Source organism: Lates calcarifer, linkage group LG1 (assembly GCF_001640805.2).
Source record: "Lates calcarifer isolate ASB-BC8 linkage group LG1, TLL_Latcal_v3, whole genome shotgun sequence".
NCBI lineage: Eukaryota > Metazoa > Chordata > Actinopteri > Centropomidae > Lates > Lates calcarifer.
The window spans coordinates 8522112-8544706 of NC_066833.1; positions in this window are offsets into that span (position 1 = coordinate 8522112).

Consider the following 22595-nt stretch of genomic DNA (forward strand, 5'->3'; position numbering starts at 1 on the left):
GGAATCTGAGACTCAGACTGAAAGAAGGGGAATTTGATCAATTATACAGGGAAGGAAGGGGATATAAGGGGAATTTTCTAAATGAATCATCTGATGCAGATATGCCAGAATATAACTTCTAACTCGTTTTACATTTTTTATTGCACAAGACTGTGGTTTCATCTGTTTCTCCAAAACAAGCTGAGCTGCAGTAAAAAGCAGAGTGTTTATCCTCCTCTGAGCTGAAAAACCAACAAATCAGAATGAAGCAAAGTTTCCACATCATGGAAACAGTCCAGCGTCTGCATTAAGAGTGATGGCGGAGTCGAGGGAATTCGTACCGAGGCTGAATCTAGAAGAGATAAATATGAAGGTGTTTTGAAATTAACATTACAACCTCCTCATTAGTAAATATGTCGTGCCTGTGAGAATAAGTCAACACTACCACAGAGTGAGATCTCTGTCTGCTCCCAAACCTCTTAAACAAAGGAGAAGGCTTAAATCTGGTCTTTGTCCTGCAGCAGCTCAGACGCTGTGGTTACTCTGCTGAGTCTAAGCCAGTTAAACCTCTGTTCACTCTCCTCCTGCTCTCTGAGATTACCCAGAAAATATTCAGTGTTTCAATACAGCTGAGCTCGTTATTCAGTTGTTCAGAGGAAGCTGGCGTGTTGTCGTGTGGTTACTGATGCTGTTCTTGATTTTTGTCCCTGTCAATCATTTAGGGAGAGAGTCCAAAAATACCAGACTTCAAATCTTTGTCTTCTAAAGGCCACAGTTACCCAGAACCTGCAGAACCTGCAGAACCTGCAGAGTTCAGAGTTTCTGACCCAACTCAGAATTTACACACGAAAAACTGAACTGAACTAAACATAAGAAGAATCAAGGTCTTTTCACAAATATAGAGCAGAAAAATGCGACACGCTCGCCTGCGGTTGTGGACGTGTTTTTCAGGATGTTTATGGACAGTTTGAGGTTCTGCTGGAGACTAAGTACCAGGATCCTCTGACCCAGAGTCTCAGACAGTCTGAGTGACTGTGATGAAATAAATAAAGAAATAAATTCAAATTAAAATAAATTAAATTCAGAGTGATGGTGTCAAAGTGCTCAGCTCCATCCACTGCAGGAGAATCTAAGTTTGCCTTGTTGAAGGATTGAAGTGACCTGTGCTCTCTGGACCTCCCTCTCTCTTCTTATTGCTCGCTCCATTACAGCTGTACCCTGATTTCCTCCTTTTTGTCACAGGGTGCAATTGGTCAGCATGCCTCTGACTGTTACCATGGAAACATGGCTCTTAGTTCAGAGTTAGTCTGATGGTTGGGAGGAGGGGGGGTGATTTTTTCGGATTAGAAAGAAGTGAGTCATTATTTTTTGAGTCTTTCTTTGTACATTGGGTTAATTTAGGTGGACTCAGGTCCCAGCTGAGTCCAGGACGGACCTGTGAGGACTCACTCCTCTGAGGTCTTTCAGGATCAGTGTGAAGAGAAGAAGACAAAGTGAAGATTGTCTGGTCGTGGTGTTCAGGTCCGTCTGCTCTCTGTAACACACACTGAGGCTAATCCACCTGATGACAGACGTGTTGACAGACGATTCACAGCCACTACACACTGTCTGTCTGTGTGTCTGTCTGTCTGTCTGTCCAGCTCTACACACTCTGTATGACATTCCAGGAGTCCAGCCATTTGTGTTTCGTCAATAATACATGCCTCTCTCCCAGACACACACACACAGCTGGGTTATTGTCCCCCCAGGGGGCCACAGCAGCCTGACCCTGGAACTTTCCCAGGATTTTACCCTGCTACTCGCCTCTGGTCTACATTTCATACTCCATAACTGTCCTTCCTCCACTGTCTCTCATGTCACACATGCAGCAGAGCTCTGGTTAAACTCTGAGCTTTAAAATCCACATTTAAAAGTTTATTTTGCTAAACTTGGTTTGCGTCTGTGGATTTCACTAACACAACATGCAGAGCTGTGATCGTCGCCTGCATCCTCAGGTGTCGCTGTACATTTCATTTTTATGGCTGTTGACAGAGGTAGAAACTAATCCAAACAGTAATTGTGAGCATCTGTTGTACGGTGGATCAGATATGAAGAAACAGAGTGTTTGGTGTGTTGAGCAGATGAACAGTGTCAGCTGTTAGCCTGCTGTTAGCCTGCTGCTGTTTCTTATGTACATGATGTGAGCACATTTGACTTTTATCTCAGCAGGGAGCCACAGGACGTTAGAATACATTCCTCTTGTTCAGGTTTGAGTTTGTGTGTGGGTTAAAACTAAAGGTTGGTTGGTCGATGCAGAGCTGTAGCTGTAGCTGCCTGTGTCCATGTGACGATCTGCAGCCTGGTGGTAGGAAAATACCTTAGCTTAGTATTGTAGTTTTTAGCAAGCGTTAGTGCATTTGGTTAAAAACTAAACTTAAATGTTCAGTATATCCTTAAAATAAGCTCTAACATTTGTTGTGTCATTTTTACAAAGGCCTAAATTACATTTTCTTAAATGATAACTGGTATTTTCTCATGTTTTTGGGTGTAAATGATTGATAGGGACTAAAATCTTTGTGGCAGTGATGAACGGCTGTGTGAAGTGTGAATGGTTGTGTACACCTGATAAACTCAGGTGTTGGATTCTCCTCATCCTGTGTGCATGAAAGAGACTTTGGGGAATACTTCCTTAAATAACATCATCCCAGAATAAAATAATATCTAATCTCTTCCAAAGCTAAAGAAAGTGTGTGTGTGTGTGTGTGTGTGTGTGTGTGCTTGTACAGTTTTCCATGATGTGTTGACATGCTACACAAAGGGGGGGGGGGGCAGAAACCTTCCAGTTCTGCTGATGCAGCTGACTGTTAAGATCAGAGGAGACTGTTTTTAATGGGCATAAAATGAGGATGTGTGTGTGTGTGTGTGTGTGTGTGTGGTTATGTGCGTATCCCCGTGCACCTGCACCAGTGTCCCAGCCAAGGTGCTAATGATCCACTAGTCATAAGGCCTTAAAGGCAAACCCAGGGGACCCAGCAGGCAGGAAATCTCACCAATAAAAACATCACATCTCCATGAAGTGAACTCCTCCATGAAGCTTTTACCTCTAATGCCATTTAAAAATATAGAACTCTACATGTCTAAGAGGTTTGTTGGACCGTGGTCAGGTCATGTGAAGGTGAAGGACAAAGCAGACTTTAACTGGGCTGTAATGTAATAACAATACTGGAGTAAAATGACCCACAGCAGAATCATTCAGAGATGTAGATGTTAGGAGTCGGCCAAGATAAATAACATCAAACAGAATTAGCTGCATCATATTCCAGTGAATCATTCCAGTGAGTGCTCAAACCATTTCCAAATAAATCACATTTGAAAGAGTGCAGTTTTATTAAATCACAAAGCTGCAGTTTAATTACAACTTACATAATTGGCTGTGTCTTAACAGGCTGTTACAGGTGAAAGGTTCAGTCACAACCATCAGTTTCACCACAGAGTAGATCAGCTGTGGTCGACTAATTCACGCTCAGAGAAACTCTCAGCCGTCTGCTCCATCAGTTAAAGACGGTTTCACCTGAGACGAGACGTCGCTCTGCAGGACTGTCGTTCAGGCCGGTGGTCTGACGTCAGGTAGTCTATCAGCTGTCGAGTGCAGGCCACAGTTTTAAGACATTATATCACTGTTTTCATTTTGTCTGTTGTCTGAGTTTCAGTTTAAGTTGTTGAAAATAACTTGAATTAAATCACAATAACATCAGGAAAAAACCTTTCTAACTTCTCTCAGGCGCTGCTCTTCACCTTTCTGTGTCGTCAGCGTGTTATTTACTCTCCGTCTCAGTGTTACCCAGACGTCATTTCACTGAGAGAAAACACGCCGATGTTCCCATCAAGAAGAAGGTAAAGGAACAGAACAGAGAGGCTGTACCTTCACTGATAATACTCCACAAAGCTTTTCTCTGGCCTCAATGAACTCTGCTCTCGTGTCCATAGTCAGAGGCCATCACAATGTGGTATCGAATGGTTTTACATTAAGTTTCCTGCTGCTGCAGCAGCACAGCCTATTGTCTGAGGTCCCTGCGTGATGCAAATGACAAGCACCATTGAACCGTGGCAAAGGAGAGAGGACCTTTGAAGCAAAAGAAAGAAGAAATAGAAGAAGGAAAACAAGAACGTCTGGCAACGTGTGGGCGTCTAAAGAGAAGTCAGTCAAAAGAAAGAAAAACACAGATGAACGAGAGACAAAAAATGGGAGGTAGGTAGAGCGTAGGAGATGTCAAGAAACACAAAGCAGAAGTAGGGAAATGACAGGGTGAGAGACAGTAAAAGAAGAAAAGATTCTCTTTCTCACATAACCACTTTCCTGTGCACTGAGTGGCTGTCCAGTCGTGCACACAGCAGACACCTTCTCCAGCTAACTACCTGACAAAACAGAGGAGTAGCACAGAGGCCCGGGCAGCCTGTTAGCGCCGAGATATCAAACGGCCAGCCCGGTGAATCAGCTCTTGTGTGAGGGCTCCTGAAAGCACAGCTTCCCTCTGAGCCACAGCACCGGCTCTGTCAAGTGGCACTGCCAGAGAGGAAGCTTGAAAAGCAGGACGGCTTTCAGAGGTGAACGTAAGTCTGTTAACAAACCTAAACCTGAACTGGGCAGTGACACAGACGGTCCAGGAAACACAGGACATGAGTTTACATTTACTTTTATTGAACCACAGGTGAGTTTTTGTTTCTTCGTTAACTCCTGACTCCTTCAGACCTGTCAGGGTTCAGATTCACTTTATCTTTCAATTGTAAATGTGTAAATATAATAGCTGAGGTGTAAACTTCATCATCTCCACAGACAGACATTTCAATCTCCTGCTGTTTATATGTTTTAAAGATATTAACAGGAACCTCCTGCATTATGGGAATTGTAGGACATCAATAGCTGTCCCATGGAACCGTGCTATATGCAGAGCCTCCCCATGGGACTGGGGTGAGATGAGGGGTACACCCACACTGTACCAAACAAGAGCCCCGTGCTAATGCTAATGCTAATGCCCGAGCAAATGTCTTTCACATTAACCAGTTTGCTTTAGTGTTTTTCTTCGTCGCCCTCTTGACTTTTCGTCGCCTTCACAGTCTCTCCTCTTTCACAACTTTGTTTTCTCTCTCGGGGGAAAACTAACACTTTGAAATGTCAAATTTGATGCAGGAACACAAGTTATAAATTACAGTTTGCTTTGTCATCCTCATTCTTCTCCGAGGACGTAGAGTATTGGATCACGAAAGCCTGAAAACCGCAGGCCGTTTTTCACATTTCGTCTGGTGCAGTTGACAGCAGTGGAATGCTGCAGCCGCTTTGATTTCATTAAACTGTGGAGACAGTGATGCTGAGCATCACAGAGAGGGAAGTCACTGGTATCTGTGCTTATTTTTCTCACTGTTATCTGTGAGGGTATCTGGACTGGTGCGGAGGGTTTGTGAAAAATATGGTTGGTATTCATCTTTTAAAAAAACCTTAGAGTTCTTATGTTTTTGTGAGAGTTATGTGTGTGTTTGTGTGTGTCTTTATCACACACTGCTTTCAACATATGCCTGTCAAAGAGCAGCGTGTGATCTTACCACAGCTCTGAACCGGAGTCAGCTAGTGGGCATCGATAACCCTTCCCAACGCACACGGCTTCACACCAGGCCGACGTGCTTGTGCTTGAGAATCTGTAACACGACCATGGTTCTGTCTGTGAGAGTTTCCTCCCCTCTTCTGTCAGCTCAGCAGAAACATGATGTTTCAGGCAGTTTGCAAAGAGAGATGGTTGTGTTTCACTCAGTTATCAGACTAATTCATTTTCAGGCTCTCCTGTAAGGCCCCGTGGCCTCTCTCGTAAAAGGTTCACGGGCAGAATAATATGGGTGACTGAATCCAAGCCAGAGATGTAAATTACTCGGCAGTTTCAATTCAGTTTTTCAGTATCTTGGCAACATATAAGGTAAGAGTCAGCTCACTAGAGCCCAACATGTGCAAATCCGGCAACAAGAGCCTTGGTCAGCAAGCAAACTGAAAATCAAAGGCCCACTCTGACAGAGCTGCAGAGCTGTGGTTGGATTTGTGATCTGTGCTATATGGCAGAGCCACCAGATGGAAGCCATTGCTGAAAAAGAGAGACATGGCAGCACGCCGCGATTCTGCAGAGAGGCCTGAGAGAGGCTCTGAGGCAAAACATCCAGTGATTAAACAAGACACTCGGAGCATGGAGGGAACAATAAATTTAGAACTGCAAATACATTAGTTTCCATACGCTGTTGTTTGCTGCTGACAGAAAGTGTCAAGACAAGACATAGGCAGAAAATATACGCTGCGACCGGCTTTCAGTGAAATCATCTAAAGCGAACAAAATCTTGTGTGGTCCAGCCAAAGCCCAGACTGGAGCGCTGTTGAAAATGTGTTTCATGACTTGGAAAAAGCCACAAACACTGAATCAGTCTGTTTTAGTTTGGTTGACGGTGGATTCATTATCTTCCACTACACGACTCCGTAAAGCAAAAGTATTGGTGAAAAGACAGACTTAGTCGTGGAAACTCAAATCAACACAGGATTTTTAGCAAACAGTAGCTAGCTGCTGCTGTTCAAAAATAGGTTGATGAGAGCCAAGAGACTCAACCAAAACAGTCCAGTTTCAGGCTGCGAAAACAAACGACCTGAGAAAAGCTAAACGTTCGGCTACAGTGGAGAGGTCAGAGTCAGACATTTGGTTTTTTACAATAAGAAAAATCTTATTCTTTGAGTAACATTTTTCACTGGGAACTTTATAATAGTTAAAACTGTCAGTATGAAAGGTCTACTTATGTTTTCTCGTTGTCTTCAGTTAATCACTGATCCACTTAGTTTGAACACATTACAGCTGTTATCCAGGTTAACACATGGAACAGGAAGTCTTAGCAGCTGTCGTTGGACCGCTTCTGGATACTAATTAACGTGGCACACATTTTCAAATTCCTGTCAATTCATCACCAGTAAAAGAACTGAAGTAAATAAATAAGTTACATTAGTAATTCTTGTATTTAAAAAAACACATTTCACATTTGTAGCATCTTTAATTAAATTAAAAACGAAAAAGAAAAACAACGAATGTTTCCATGAAGTAAAACTAATAAAGCCTCAGCTCTTCAATTAAAAAGAAATTAAAATTTTACTTACTTTGAAACCAACCATCTGTTCTCACAAAGCCATGATGGAGAATTAGGACTGTTGATAAAAATCTATTTCAACTGTCAGCTTTTTTAAGGAGGTGTAATCTCCAAATTTGAACTCCTTCTGTCAGTTATTTACCTTCAGCTCACTCTTTAATGCTGCTGTGTACAGAGTGAGGCAGGCAGTCAGAACCTCCAGCTGTCTTTACGACATCTTGTTTTCAGCATGCCCCTGACATTTTGCTATTATTAAAATAATCCTCAACATTTTAATTATCTCCACAGTTGAGTTTTACCATCATAACAACGATTGCTGCCATGTCATGTTATAGTGAGTATAACTCCTGTCTTGAGGTCATGTGACTTGGAGGAGGATCAATAACAGCATCTTTCTGGCTGGTTTTTGTGTGTGAGGCTCATTAGATTTGTGGGGTCTGAAAACTGAGGGCCAACTCTACTTGCAGGGTCTGAGTCTTGGTTTCAGAGTTAGGGTTTGGTGGTTATGGTTACACCATCATTTCAGTGACAGGGCCCCACAAAGACCAATGTACAAGTGTGTGAGTAGTGACTGCGTGTTGTATTTTTAATGGCTATGTATGAAGACCAAGCCAGCAGGGCTACTCTAGAGGATTACCCAAACCCTGAGCGAGGGTGAGAGGAAGAGGAGGGGATGATGGGAGGGCAACTGTTCTAATTACAGCACAACACAACTGTCTCATCCTTCTGTTCTTACACACTCTTTCTTCTCAAGCACACTGAGTAGCCAGATCTCTACCCAGCTTTTTTTTTTTTTTTTTGGCTCATGGGCTTTTTAGCAGACTTTTGAAATGTTGCAGCTGATAAATTTTGAAGAAGGTGCATTTTCAATGATCCAGGCCAGAGAAAAAAATCAGCTTTCTCAACACGGATCGTGGCTCAGTGGGACTCCATGAGTTTTTGAGAACCTGCCTCAGTCAGTTAGTTTGTTTGTGTTACTCTGTGGTACTTTTACTTATGTAAAGCATCTGAACACTTTCTCCAGCAATGAAAATCACACAATAACACACAATAACCAATCAAGGCAGTGGTATTCCAGCGGCTCCCAGTTAAATCCCTGTTTTTGTCAATGGAGTCTGGTAGAGATATATAGAGATGTTTGTGGTTAAACTAAAAGGATCTTCCTCTTTAATAAAAAGCTCTGTCTCTGTAGGAATCCTCTCATCGTGTTGTCAGACACTGAGAAGAACAATCTGAGTCTGTCAGAGACAAAAACAAGAACTTTAGTGGACGGACTTTGACGTGGACGATTGTCCGTTGGATTGTATTACAGCAGCTGTTGGTGGTTGTTGGTTGCCTGGTGTACCAGTGTTTTTCCATACTTTCCCTATCAATCATTTATACCCAAAAACATGGAAAAAATAAAACCCAGGTTTAAAAAACAGTTAATTAATTAAAACTAATACCAGAGTCATTCTTTAACTTTTAAGTGATAGTCAACCCTACGTCTAATCTGGGATGTACTGACCATTTTTCAACATAATTTATTCAAAAATGTATTCTACACTATTTATTTAGCAACATTCATAAAAAAATCCCATTTCCACATCTAACTCAATCCATCTTAATTCATGTAAATAGCAGCCTTTAACTCCCTGTTTTATTCTCACCCATGCGTTCACTTCCTGTCCTCCAGCCCTCTCTGAAATCTCCCTCGCTCTAACGCTCACTTTGAGTCTGGATTCCATCATTATCCGTCACTCTGTCTTGCTCTTTCACTGTAACTGTCAAATCCTCCAGTCTCTTTCTTTTTTCACTTCAGTTCACTGATCGTCCTTTCATGCATCGGTTTTTCTGCCTCTCATTTCTAATTCACTGACCCACCCACTCGCTGGATTCCCTCCCCATTCGCCTCTAATTGTCTGCCTCTCTGCCCCCATTGGTGCCCCCACTAAACCCAACGCCCTCTATCCCTCCACCCCCCCTCACTCTCTGTCTCCCCTCCTGATTCCCTCCATCCTCTACCATCAGGAGACAGCTAAATGGATTTGGGTTGAGTTTCCAGTCACTGGTGTTCAGTGTGTGCGCGACTGAAATTGGGCCTGCATGTCATTTAGAGTTTGTCTTTTTGCATGCACTTGGTGTGTGTATGCACATGAGCCCATGTGTGTGTTTGCTTTTTCAGATGGAGCTCTTGGCAGTCTGTTGCATCCTTCCTGTTTGAAGCTAGTGCATAAGAAGTGGGCCATGTTTCCAGGATTGAAGCAGTACTGTAAATACTGAAATCTCTGGTGGGTCTGAACATCTGTACCCAGTGATTCCCAGGCCTCTAAACCCTAAATAGTCCAAACCAAATCATATTTGGCTCCTTCTTAATGATTGGCATGTGGTTATCAGATATTAGTTCTTAATCTTATATCACTATCTTGATATAGAGCTTGATGCAGTTTGACTGGAGCTTTCAAAGTTGTTGCCTGTGTAATAGCTATAGAATAATGACACCATTATTTTTTTAGATTGTTTTCTTATAAGCTTCGCTTTCACTGGTGTTCTGTCTGTCACCCGTTGTGAATTTTTTGCGAAAAAATTAAGGCTCGAAGGAAGTGCGTCTGCCACTGTGCAACCGACAACAGAAAGAGAGCAGCACTTTGTTTTCCTCGGTAGCTATGAGTAGCTTTCCCCAGGTAGAGGAAATGGAAGTCAGTGGAACAACTGAAGTGACTGTGGAAACTAAACCTGGCAAAAGAAAAAGCCCCGCTCTCTGAGGAGGAGGGACAGTGATAGAAACCGAGGTCAAACAAGAGTGAACCTGAACCGTTCACTCAGTGGAGAGAGCTGTGGTTGGACAGGGACAGGAATTCTACCCTGGACCTATCAGATGGGACGGACTTTATGGCCCACCAGCCCACCGGGATCTGTCCTGGTTCTCCATAGCCAGTCTGACTATGGACAGAGCTCTGGGACTTGAGAACGTCAGTTGGCAGTAAGAAACAAAACCTGTCTACTCATTAATGCAGCTGGGTGTTTACACTTACACTTGTTTCTTGCTTTGGACAGTAGCCAGGCTGATAGCGGTAGCCATGTTGCTAACGCAAACGCTAGCAGCCAGAAACAAACAGATGATTCTTTGTCCTTTTGATTTGTCGTTTCCTGGTGGTGACCTTTCTAAAACAAGCAAGTGGTGGAAGTTGCTATATTCTTCTTTACGACCTTGTAGTCCTTGTAGTTTTTCATTCAAATACAATGGCAGCTCCCAAGTTTGGATCAACAGATAGATGCAGAGGGTGAAGGTCAGGGATTGGTCTAGAAACCATGCTGATCCTTCAGCTGCTAAAAATGTTAACCAGCCTAGCTAATCCAAATTATTCATCTCGAGTAATGTGCAGCAAAGTGAAACTGTGGTTCATCAGGCATGGGTAAAAATAGTCCTTACTGACTAAAATTAAAAGCAAAAAAAGCAAAGATGAAGATGCAGGCTTTCTGCAGGATTCCCAGGGATCTTGCATAGACATAAACATTTCCACCCTGCAAAATACCATAACAGGAGCAACATCCCCTTGAGCTACTGCTAGAGACACACTAACAGCACACAGGGATCTGTTCTTGTCTAAATATCACAGCACAGGCATTCACACAACACTCATTCATATTTAAACAGCTCATTGCCTCATGATTCCCTCCTTTTCGCAGCAGAACATCCGCAGCTGAAGTCAGTTTTTTTTCTTTAAGTTCAACAAAAGCACAGCATGAAATTGTCAGAAGTGGATTTCAAGTAGATACAGAGGGCGATATGGTGATTTTCTCCAAACTCTGCAGAGGCATTATGAAATATATCAGAGGGTGCAAAGCATCCACACATACTGGCACTCCCACAAAGTATTTTCTGTGACCCCTCTCCACGATACATCAAAAAGAAACAGATTATATCTCTCTCCGCTCGCACCCTGATGGAGAAAACACAGCAGCTCCATCTATATTTTAAAGTCATGAAGCTTAGCAAAACTGTTAGCTGAAATGATGCTTGTTAGGGAGGCCTCGAGTGTCGTACAACTTTAAAATCCTTGTATAATTAAGAGCCACTCAGCGACTCACACGATGGCTCGCTTGACTACCACTAATTGCGAGCATTTCGAGGTCCTGTGCATTATGTTTGGAAAGGAGAGAGACAGGATGAGAGAGATGGATCAGGTAAAAGATGCAGAGAGCAGTGAAGAGAGGCTGACAGATATTACCACAATCACTTCGGCGTCACAGATAAGTATCTGGAGAATGGGAAAGGTAATCGAGGTTTTTACTGCAAATCACCCCTTAAAAAATCTGGTTAATACGAGCCAGAGATTATTTCCAGAGAGGTCAACTGACTCCTTTGCAAAATGTTTTGGTCACGCTTCACATTAGGCTGAGCTCTGAGTGCTCAGGAGATACTAAGCATCTCTGCAGAGTTAAGTAAGTGATGTAAGATTGCATGAAAAGTGCTGACTTGTGCCATCGGATTAGCATGAGGATGAGTTGAGGAGGAGGCTATTAGCAGTTGGAAGAGGAACAATGTTAAGCTTTGGAATCTGGTCAAGTTTGAGGTTTAACGCTGTGAATGTTCTCATGCCAAATGAATACAGTAGACCGTGTCTCTATTCTACTTGGCTCTAAATGAGGATCACTGTCTGTGTAATTGCATCCCATTTAAAAACATTCATAGCCAAAAATAAGTGGATAATACGTGATTGTTTGGATGTCTCTCCAAAACTTTATGTACATTAATCTTCTGCTACATCAGCCTCCACTCGTCTGCTGAGGCTTTCCACAAGGTTTCTTCAAAGAAACAACTCGCGACAACCCACGTACTAGTCTTCACTGTAGGAGTGTCATGTTACCAAACAAAGTGAAAATATGAAACCTCTCTCCAACAGTTAGCCAAGCTGCACTTTACTTTAGCTTATACATTGATCTCAGAGGCTTCATTTACCTCAAAGGTTGGCGCTAGGAATCATCAAGTTGACCATTGTCCAGTACAACAAGTCGGAAAACCAAACGCTTGGTTTGCTCCAGTCAGGGTTAGCCAGGCTGGGCCTGCAGACTTGTGATTTAACACTATTGTTAACAATACCTGTTGATAACAATGCATTATATGTAGTATTTTGTGCAGGCAAACACCATAGCAACATGTCCATAAATAGAAGTTGGACAGTACTTTTGTAACCAGACAAAAAAAGGAAAAGTCTCTCCATAAAGTAATATATAATAGTATTAGATAAATAGGTTTGAGGTACTAGAATCATAGTTTATTGGAGCTGTTGTTTCTTGGTCACAATAAAAACAAAGGGGAAAAGGTTCAGAGCAGTGGGATCTGTACAGTCATTTGTTTCTAAGCTGCAACAACAAACACAGATCATTAGAGCAGTGTTAGCAACCGAAAGTCCAGTATTGGTCAGGGTGTAGTACAAATGTGTTTGACTCGTTTGGGAGGACTTCCTTAATGGAAACAAACGAGGTTTGTTCACACCTTTAAAGTAGCTTCAGAACAAAGTACACAAAATGGGTCTCCACATACTTTTGGCTATGTAGTCTACTGCACCATTATAATTAATCATTATCAAACATTGGACCTCAATTACAATCTTAATTTAACAAAAAGTAAATCTTATTTCCATCCAATTCCATTATCTCTTTGGAAACTGTTAAAAAAATTATTCATTACTCTGATTCTGAGTTGTGCCACATCATGCGGAACAATCTGAGGCATTGATTGAAGCAACAGAATAATTAGGCCCTCCTCTGGCAGATTAAAGATGTCATGCTGTAACCGCCCCCTTCCTACGAATCAATTACAGCAGAATGTCTAGAAATATCAGAGCCGCTGGAGCTGTTGGAGCCGGCCTTCACTGCTTCGCCTGCTCGCTCCCTTTCATCCAAAATGCTGTATGAATATGGATTGTTGAGAGAGAGGAATGAGGCATTATGGGAAGATTCCCCACCACACTACAGGGTAATGATTTTCTGCAGCAGCATTGGTATGGATGGACGACGGCAGGGACTGGTAAGCGGAGTGGAGCTGGCAGGCGGTACGAACAGGCCGTGGTCATACGTGTAATCTCATTCAGCCCAGTCAGACGGAGTTCCATGAAAGATGTATGACTGCAGCAGGCGGTCAAGGATGGACACATACAGAAACACACAAGGACACACACAGGTGCAGAAATAAGGCATGAGCAGCAGTATCACACAGGTACAGGGTCAGTGTTATGACTGATGCTGTACTCCAGGATTAAAATATTTAACATGTTAACAGTTTAACATGATTTAACCTTCATGACTGGAAAAGTAGTCGTCCGGTACTTTCATCAGTATTTCTGTAACAGATGTGTGTAGGGACTTACTTTACAAACTCCTGCTGCTCTCTGTTCTGCCTTCACAACGAGCTGTTGTTTGCAATTATAATTCTTCCAGGAGCTTCGTAATCCATCATGAAACCTGCTGTTATTTTGCGGCATTTTGGAAAAATATGCGTCCTCATTGATCCATGTTGTGTTCTAATGAATGAAATTCATGGCAACCACACTGACTATATAAACCAAGCTGTGTTGACCCTGTGAGAGTCACAAAATGGTGGATGGCTGACTTACAGAGGTCTGTGCTTTGTCCTTAGCCTTTAGAAATCTAGTGTAGCATGAACTCACTCCTCAGAGGTGAAATGATGTGTCAAGGTTGGAGTTTTTGGAGATTTGGGATGAGGAAGTTTTGGAGATAGTGTTGACCAGAGCAGCAGAGCAGTGACAGAAGTGGCACAGGGTTAAAGGATGAAAGGATGATCCACTGGCCCTCATTAGCCCACTTCTTGCAGTGTGTAGTTATATTAGAACGTTAACTGATCCCAGATTTGCTGTGTAGTAATTTGATTTAACACATGAAGAACCTAAAGCTAGAACTCCTCTTAAAGAGCCCTGTCGTGTCAGCAGATATCGTGTTAAAGTGGTGGATGTTTCCACAGAGAATTCAGTTTAAGTAGCTGCTTGACACACAGACAGTCGAGTGCTTTAGGAGCCCCTGGAGTTCTGCTCTGCCTCTAGGCAGTTGACCCTTTTGCCTGGATGGTAATTCAGCCCGATCAACAGAGAATTAATCAACAATTTGATTACTAATTGCGTTTAAGTAATTTATCAGGCGACACATTTACTGGTTCTTGCTTTTAAAATGTGACAATTTGCTGCCTGACTCTCTTATAATAAACAGATTTTTGCAATTTCTACACATCATCTCGGGCTCTGGGAACTTGCGATCATCATCATTGCTCATTTTTTCTATCTTGTGAGATTTTCTCAGCAGCTTCTCAGTGAAAACTGAAACGACTTTGCTGTATTTTAGTTTCTTGAGCTGTGAAGTGGCTGGCAGTCGGTAAACGTAGTACCTGGGGAAAGAGGAAATTCCCACACACACAGACATGCACTGACCGGAGGCCTGTTTTATTCACATTCACACAGGCAGCATACCAGAGATGCTACAGTAATAACACTGATGAGACAGACAGCACCAACACAAAAGCACAGGTGCTGTTGATTTGTTTCCCTCCGGCTGATTCGTCTGAACTGTTTTGAACTCAGCGTCTAATGAAATATGCACTGCACAGTCACATGACCTGCTGCTCTATTACACCACAATCCAGTTTGACATGTCATCAGGCATCATGTTGACTGATTTCCGTGTCAGTCAGTTCAAAGACGCCGTCCATCAACGTTTGGAAATAACTTCCTTTTAATGGTGGTGCAGTAATTCAGACGACTCTGCCGCTGATGGAACTGACTTTAAACTCCGCAGCTTGGAGACGTTTAAAGTCCGTGTTGTCGTACAGTTGCAGTCACAGCGAGGGTGTTTCCTTTGATGCACAGCTGAGTGTTACTAATGGTTTCTGTTAATGGAGGTTCAAGCAAGTTGAGATCCAGACTCTAGTGGGGCTGGTTTTGCAGCTGAGTAAAAAAAAATCTAGTTGGGGTTCAAGGAGAGGTCAACTGGTCTGACTGTCCTTTTTTCAACTGGAATCATCACAATATATTGTTATCAGACTCCATTGTTTCATATATATAGAGATGTTTGTGGTTAAACTAAAAGGATCTTCCTCTTTAATAAAAAGCTCTGTCTCTGTGGGAATCCTATCATCATGTTGTCAGACACTGAGAAGAACAATCTGAGTCTGTCAGAGACAAAAACAAGAATTTTAGTGGACGGACTTTTGATTACTTTTCAACACTTGTCCTCGATGCCTGGGTTCACTGTTCTTGTGAAATACTGCAGAGATTTTTGTCCATATTCTGAATCCTTTAAGTTCAGGAGTACAGAAGGCTAAATAAATGTATAAAAAGTGACAAAATATCTGCTGTAAAATGGTGCATTTATGTTGCAGTTAGTTCAGATGGAGCTGCTGTTAGGTTGTTTATAATAAATTGTGTTTTTTTGAACATTTCAATCTGAAAACTCAAAGCAAACTCACATTATTCACAGTTACAGATGTTTAAAGTTTCCTGTAACACCTGCCCAGTGTGTGCTCTCTGTAGATTGTGTAGTGTTTGTGTTGTGTTTACCTTGTATGTCTTCCTGTGGTCACACTTTGCCCCTGAGAGCACAATACAGAGGTGGAGCTTTGAATTGTTCACTGGAAGCTTGTATAACTGGTTATTTTAGACCACAGCATCTGAAGGTTACTGTTAGCTTACACTGGAAAGAGCAGCAGTAACATCTGAAAATAAAATGTATCCACTTCCTTAGTGAGAGGTTTTAGTGAAATATCAACGCTGTGCTTCATCTGACCGGACTGTCTGCTGTAACAAAAACCCTTAATCCGCCCGTTTAAGACTGTGTGTCTGAGAAAGTGTGTGTATATTTAAGAAGGTGTGTGTTTAGGCGAAGGAAAAGGAGTGTGTGGCTTGGGTTACGGCGAAGCCCGATTGTCTGGTAACAGGAGCCGAGTCTTCCTTACAGAATGACAGGTTCCCACACCCTCCCATCGCTTCACTGAGGTTCTCACACACTCCCCGTCTCGACTGTGGCACTCGGGTAACGCCGTGTCGCCGAGTCCACGCTCACACACGGACCTGCTCAGGTTTGTGTGCACAGGTGTCGACGTGTGTTTACTTTCACCTGACCAGCCAATTAAATCCATTTTAAATTAACTAATTACAACATCGCAACACCTGAGCGTAAACACACACACACACACACACAGTCGTCGTGTTGTGTTTCTGTTTGTGTGTACTCCCTGTCCTACTTTAACGTCACTCTTAAGTTACAGGAATCGTTTGCACCGAAGAAAAGTGAGCGGACTTGATTACTGGTTGTCTTTGCCAGTGGCGTGTTGGTGAAACACACACACATGCACACAATCCTCATTGTTCCTTCATAGTCACCATACACCTGGACACACACACAGGAGGAAAGTAGGCCTCTTTATTGAGTGAAGTGACCCTGCGGCGCACAGCGCACTGTACATTTTGTGCACAAAATAACACACGTACATACGCAGTTTAAACACAACCAGAGAGCCAGTGTGTTCGAGTATACACACACTCTAATTGAGCAGCATTGTAATGCCTGTCAGACATTCAGCCACAATAGAGAATTGTTCTCTTTGTTACGAGTATTGCTCCATTCATTTGTGAGAGACGAGGTATTAAATCAAGTGAAGGAGGTGCAGAGACACAAAGAGAGGGAAGGATACTGAGAGAGAGCGGGTGTATAACACAAGTGCTTAAAGATGATGTCAGTGATAGAGCCCAGCTGTGCTGCGATGATTTGGTGTTCGAGCTTTTGATTCTGTGAGCTGAGAGAGTGTGAAAATCTGTGCAACCTCACCACAGTGTGCATGAGTGTCAAAAAGAAAAAAGAAAAATGAAAAGAAAAGTTCAAACACAGGAGGCAAACCCAGCCTCTGGAGAGAGCTGAGGCAATAATGAATTTATTATTTTCCTAATTATTCAGCAGCAAAAGTAACGAGTTACGTTACTTATTAAGCTTAAGGTTTACAGTCTGGAGGGATTTACTGACCATCTTGTTGTTAGCTTAACTGCTGCAGCTCTGTCAGATGCAGGGTTTATACACTATTCTGCTCTAACATTAGCACACCAGCTAAGAACATGAGGAATTACCAGGACTCACATTATTCCTGTTTTTTGGCAGCTAGAGGCTAACCAGATTTCCAAAATTCAAGCTAGCTGCACCAAGCTAGCATGTCCTGGACCAGTCTCTCGACTGAAAACAGAGACAAAATTGTAATCAACCTTCCATCTTACTCCTGATAAGAAAATTAACAAGTCAACTAAGAAATGTCAAAGTAACCTGGCATTGCTGAGATTAATAACTGTGATGAAATGACTGATTTATGAATTGTAATCCCTTACTCGCCACAAAGAAAACTAGCTATGCATGCTAGATGTTAGCATGCTAACTCTGACTAATTCATATTTTAAATATTGGACTTTTGTCTTCAGGCAGAAGTAGACAAAAACATGGTTCTCATTTTTAGCCAGTGACTATTATTTTTACAGACAAATATCATGCTAGTATCTGCTAACAAAACCCTCAACAACTGTTTATAAACCCACAATGCAGAACTCCCCCTTCTGGCAGTGAGAGTCATTACAATCCACTTTCTGTTTTAGACTGTGAGACCTGTGCATGATGGTCAGGGAACGTCCTGCTTTTCATTTCGGTCACCCTGACCAGTACATTTTACTGAGAGCAGCAGGTAAATCCAACATTTCTGGTATTTTATATAAGACCTGCTCAAAAGATGACTTGAACCATTTCAGGCACGACAAGTTTCTCATCAATTTTACTGCCAAGTACAATGTTTTTGCAAGAAAATAATTACACTTCCAGCCAAGAATAAATGGCTCAATCACACTTACTGTGACTGCCATCCAAAACACTGTGTTTAAAGAACAAGACCTTCTATTCAGTTCAGGGGTGAAATGTAGGCCAAAATATTGGGGAGGTACAACTAGAGCTGGGATCATGGGGGTCATTCCTTGGAAAAAAAAAAGAAGAAATAAAGAAATGATGTGATTTTCTGCAATTTGACAAATATTCAGCGACTTTGGGGGATTATTTTAAAATTTCACTAAATCAGCTCAATAATCTCCCACTTTATATCAGAATAAATACAGTACATGTAGACGTTTGTTATGGTTTTACTTTTGACCTGGGATATTCAGTGGGATTCCATGGTAATGGTGTTCACTCCTATTGGATTCTCACAGTTCTCTTTTACGAATATTAAATAGAATGATATGCTATCACAAGTCACGACTAGCTAGAGATCAAGAAGGCTAAACAACCAGATTTAGGGATGGCTACTAACTTTAGCTGATATGAGCCAAATATCAAGCCAATTAGAGGGAATTGTTCCTCTAACCACTGACACATATTACAAAAAAAGGTTGACATTTACCCTCTTAATACAGAGTTCTTCCCTGATACCACTGGCAACCAGAACAAAGGGCTAATCCCAAACAGTTTTAACTTAGTTCTAACCGCTGTCACCTGTCCTCTCATTAGGAGGATACAATGGGAAACCTCATCTGTGTTGATGACAGATCTTGTAACACAGTGAATCAGTCGACCTCTGACTGTTGAACTGAGCCAGACCACAGGGTCAGGAAACCACACACAGGATCAGGTCATCAGAGAAGCTTTAGCGGTCAGTTCAAGGCCACTTTTAAAGTCTCGAAGGGATCAAGCTTTAAGTAAAGACAATGTGTCTGAGATAAAAATATATGAATGTGCTCGTTGTCAGCTGCTGCCTCACAGATGCACAGATTCAGAAAATGCCTACTGCTTTGTCCTAATCACATGCACCGTGATCTCACCGTCACACACATAATCTCACACACACACACCTACGCACCTAGGATTTAGCTCGCTAGCTTAAACCGAGACAACCCATTGATAAAGCAGCAAGATGAGGCGTAGCCATAATGATAGCAGGCTAATACTCTTTGAATCCTTAATCAAGGCCTTGGCCGGACTATTCCATCGAGACGCAGCGGATTAACATGCGAAACGCTTTGTCCTGCTAAGCCCCGATTCCATCTCCTCTTACCTCTTTACACCACTTCACCCCTGACCACCATGATGAGCCTGTGACACACAGACAAAAGAGACTAAGACTGAAATTATCGTGTCAGTCAGACAGACTGTAGCGAGGGAAGAGAACAAAGCACTCCACTGCTGTTAGATGATGTCTGTGTTGGAGGAATTTGTCTGTAATGCCTGGTCTTTTTCTGAGTTTGAGGAATCTGTTTATAACTACACTCACAAGCACTTTATTAGGAACACCTGCACACCATGTAATTATCCGATCAGCTAATCATGTCAGGTCAGGAGCTCCAGTTAATGTTCACGTCAAACGTCAGGATGAGGGAAAAATGTGACTTTGACAACAGCATGTTAGTTGGCATGAGACGAGCTGGTTCGAGTATTTCTGAAACCGCAGACGTCCTGGGATTTCCACACTTAACAGTCTTTAGAGTTTACCCAGAGTTTCCTCATAGTGGTGCAAAAAACAATTGTGACAGAATAAATCCAGTAGTTCTGCAGATGGAAATGCCTTGTTAATGAGAGAATGGTTTGGCTGGTTTGACTGGTTTTGGTTGACCAAAAGGCTACAGCCACAGACAACACGCCAAACCTTGAACTACAACAGAGGACCATGTTAGGTCCCACTCCTGTCCAAGAACAGGAACCTGAGGCTTCTCACAAAAACTGGACAGTTTAAGACTGGACACTCGTAGCCTGGTCTGATTAATGTGGATTTCTGCTGAGGCGGCAGATGGTCGGGTCAGAATTTAGCATCAAAAGCTTGAACCCGTGGAGACAACCTGCCTTGTATCAACAGTCCAGCCTGGTGCTGTTGGTGTAAAGGTGTGAGGAAGGTTTTCTTGACTCTCTTAGGGTCCTTTATACCAATCAGTCCTGGTTTGAATGTCACAGCCTCTCTGAGTGTTGTTGCTGATCATGTTCAAACCTTTACAGCCACAGTTTACCATCTTTTAAAGGCTCCTTCCAGCAGGATAATGCTCCATGTCACAGTGAATTCAGTGAACCTCTGTGGCCTCCCCAGTCTGAATCCAGTAGAACACCTTTGGGATTTTGTAGAACAGGAGATTGGCGGCATGAATCAGCAGAAATGATGTGATGCAATGTCGACGTGGAGCAGAATCTCAGAGTGATATGTAGAATCCATATCATGAAGAACCGAGTCTGAGAGCAGAGGGTCTACACAGGGTTAGTATGGAAGTCCTGATGAAGTGTTGGGTGAGCGTAGCTGTAGGTGTGTTCTTAGTTTTTTGGAAGATCAGACGTTTCTTGCATACCATGGAACACACAAAATAATTGATATAAGCTTTTGAACTGAAATCCACAGACCAATCTCTAAAACCCTTACATGAATTACTTTGAGCACAACACAACGAACAAACCGCAATCAAAGAGATGCTTTTGTACAACACTGTTGCATGTTTGGATGTTGCATATTTCTCGCCCGGAGATAAGAACTGAATATCAGATGAGTGGCACGCCTCTCTCTCTTTTCCTCTCTGCTGTCATTTCTCCTCTGTCCTTGCTTCCCTCTCTCATCTTTTCTCACTTTGCTGTAGGGGCTAATGTCCTGTCTGGACTTGTAGAGTTGGATACACACTCACACACTCGTGTACATGTGCAACAGAAACACACACATCAAAGCAATGAGATAAGTACAGACACAGCTTGACTGAAAGTGTGAGACAGTAGGTAGGAGGCGGTGGCTGGGAGGCAGAGCCATTTCTCTCCACTTGTTTTTATGGAGGTGATGCACGGAGATAGGACGGCCTCTCTTTATCTCACTCTCTCTCTCCCTGCCTCACTTTCTTTATGTGTGACAGAGAGAAACAGAATGTGTGGGTGTGTATCAGATCGGTTTTGGTGGGAGGGCGGGGTGGGAAGAGACTTCTGTTACTTTTGGAAACAAATTTCAGACTAAAGTCGAGTTAACTGGGGAAGTCTCTTTGCCACAAAAGCTGTGTCCCCAGTCGGGAAAACGCTGCCTTGACCACTGACCCCAACATTTGTGGGTCAGTGGTCGAGGTCAGGGTTAAAGTAACTCTCTGGGAAATGAGTGCAAGTCTATATAATGTCTCTACATGTTACCGAGGTGTGTGTGAGTCAGCCGGGCTTTAAGACAGTCATTAGGGCATATTATGAAAACATTTACAAAATGCAGCATGTCAGATTACCGCAATTAAGGGGTAAACGGGACCTCTGGAATAACAGCCTACTGTAAGAACGCACAAAGCAACAAGCACGCCTCAACATGTCGGCACTATAGAACCACGTTGGACTTAACTGGAAATAATTGCCAACCAACTCAACATGTGTCAGTTTACGACAATAATACAGCAAATAGACTCATGTCTGATGTGTGTTAGTTAAATATTAATCCTACATCCAACACTACTACTACTACTACTACTACTAATAATAATAATAATAGTAATGTCTGATCTGAACGCATATACACATTTTTTCTAGAACATTAGAACCAACATTTAGAGACTTTTTGTTGTTGTGATTCTAAATTTTTGTTTTTTAGAAATACACTGCTTTGCTTTCTTCCTGACAGTTGGATGAAAAGATTGATACCACTGTTACGTGGGTCTAAAACTCACTGATTAGTACCTTATGTCTTGTTTGTTTAGTCCACAGCTGTTTCCAGTCGTTATACTAATCAAAGCTAATCAACAGCTTTTAGCTCTCTCTAATATCTAACTCTTAAATTAGTGTAAATCCCAAAATCCAAGCCATTTCTTTAACTTACAAACATGTTTAGTGTGCAGCAGTGACCAGTTAAAGCCTGGTATCTACTTTGAATTTCAGACACGACAGACATGGGCGTACGTTTTCCATTGTTTGCTATTACAAAGATGCAAATATGCTATTTAAATAAGATGAGTGTTGCATTTCTCCAGAGTATGCAAATGTCTGGACTGTGTAGGACTGTGAATGAGTCAAATGTTGCTCTGCCTCAGGAGCTAACAGCTTCAGTCTCATTCTGAATCAATGGAATTATTTTCCCTCGTGCAGATTTTAAGACCTTGAGCTTTGTTTTTTAATTTCTTTTTTTTTTTTCATTTCATTTTTTAAAATCTGGTGTTTTCTCATGAGATTTCTTTATCTATTAGAAAATGCTGAATAAAATGATTCTCATATTATTCATCATCCATTATTTTATATGTAGCTTACCATTGTCCCATCTGGACCTTAGAACATAACCGAATACACCAGGGCCCAAATCACAATTAGAAATCAGCTCATTTATCCAGGATTCCTGGAACATTAGGGGCTTTTTCCTGCTCACACAGTTCTGGACTTGGTGAATCTGAACGTATAAATGTTTAAATACACTGAATAAATGTTCGTAGGATAGCTATGGTTAGCTAGCTAGTTTTGTTTTGTTCCTGTTTAGAACCTGTTGGTTT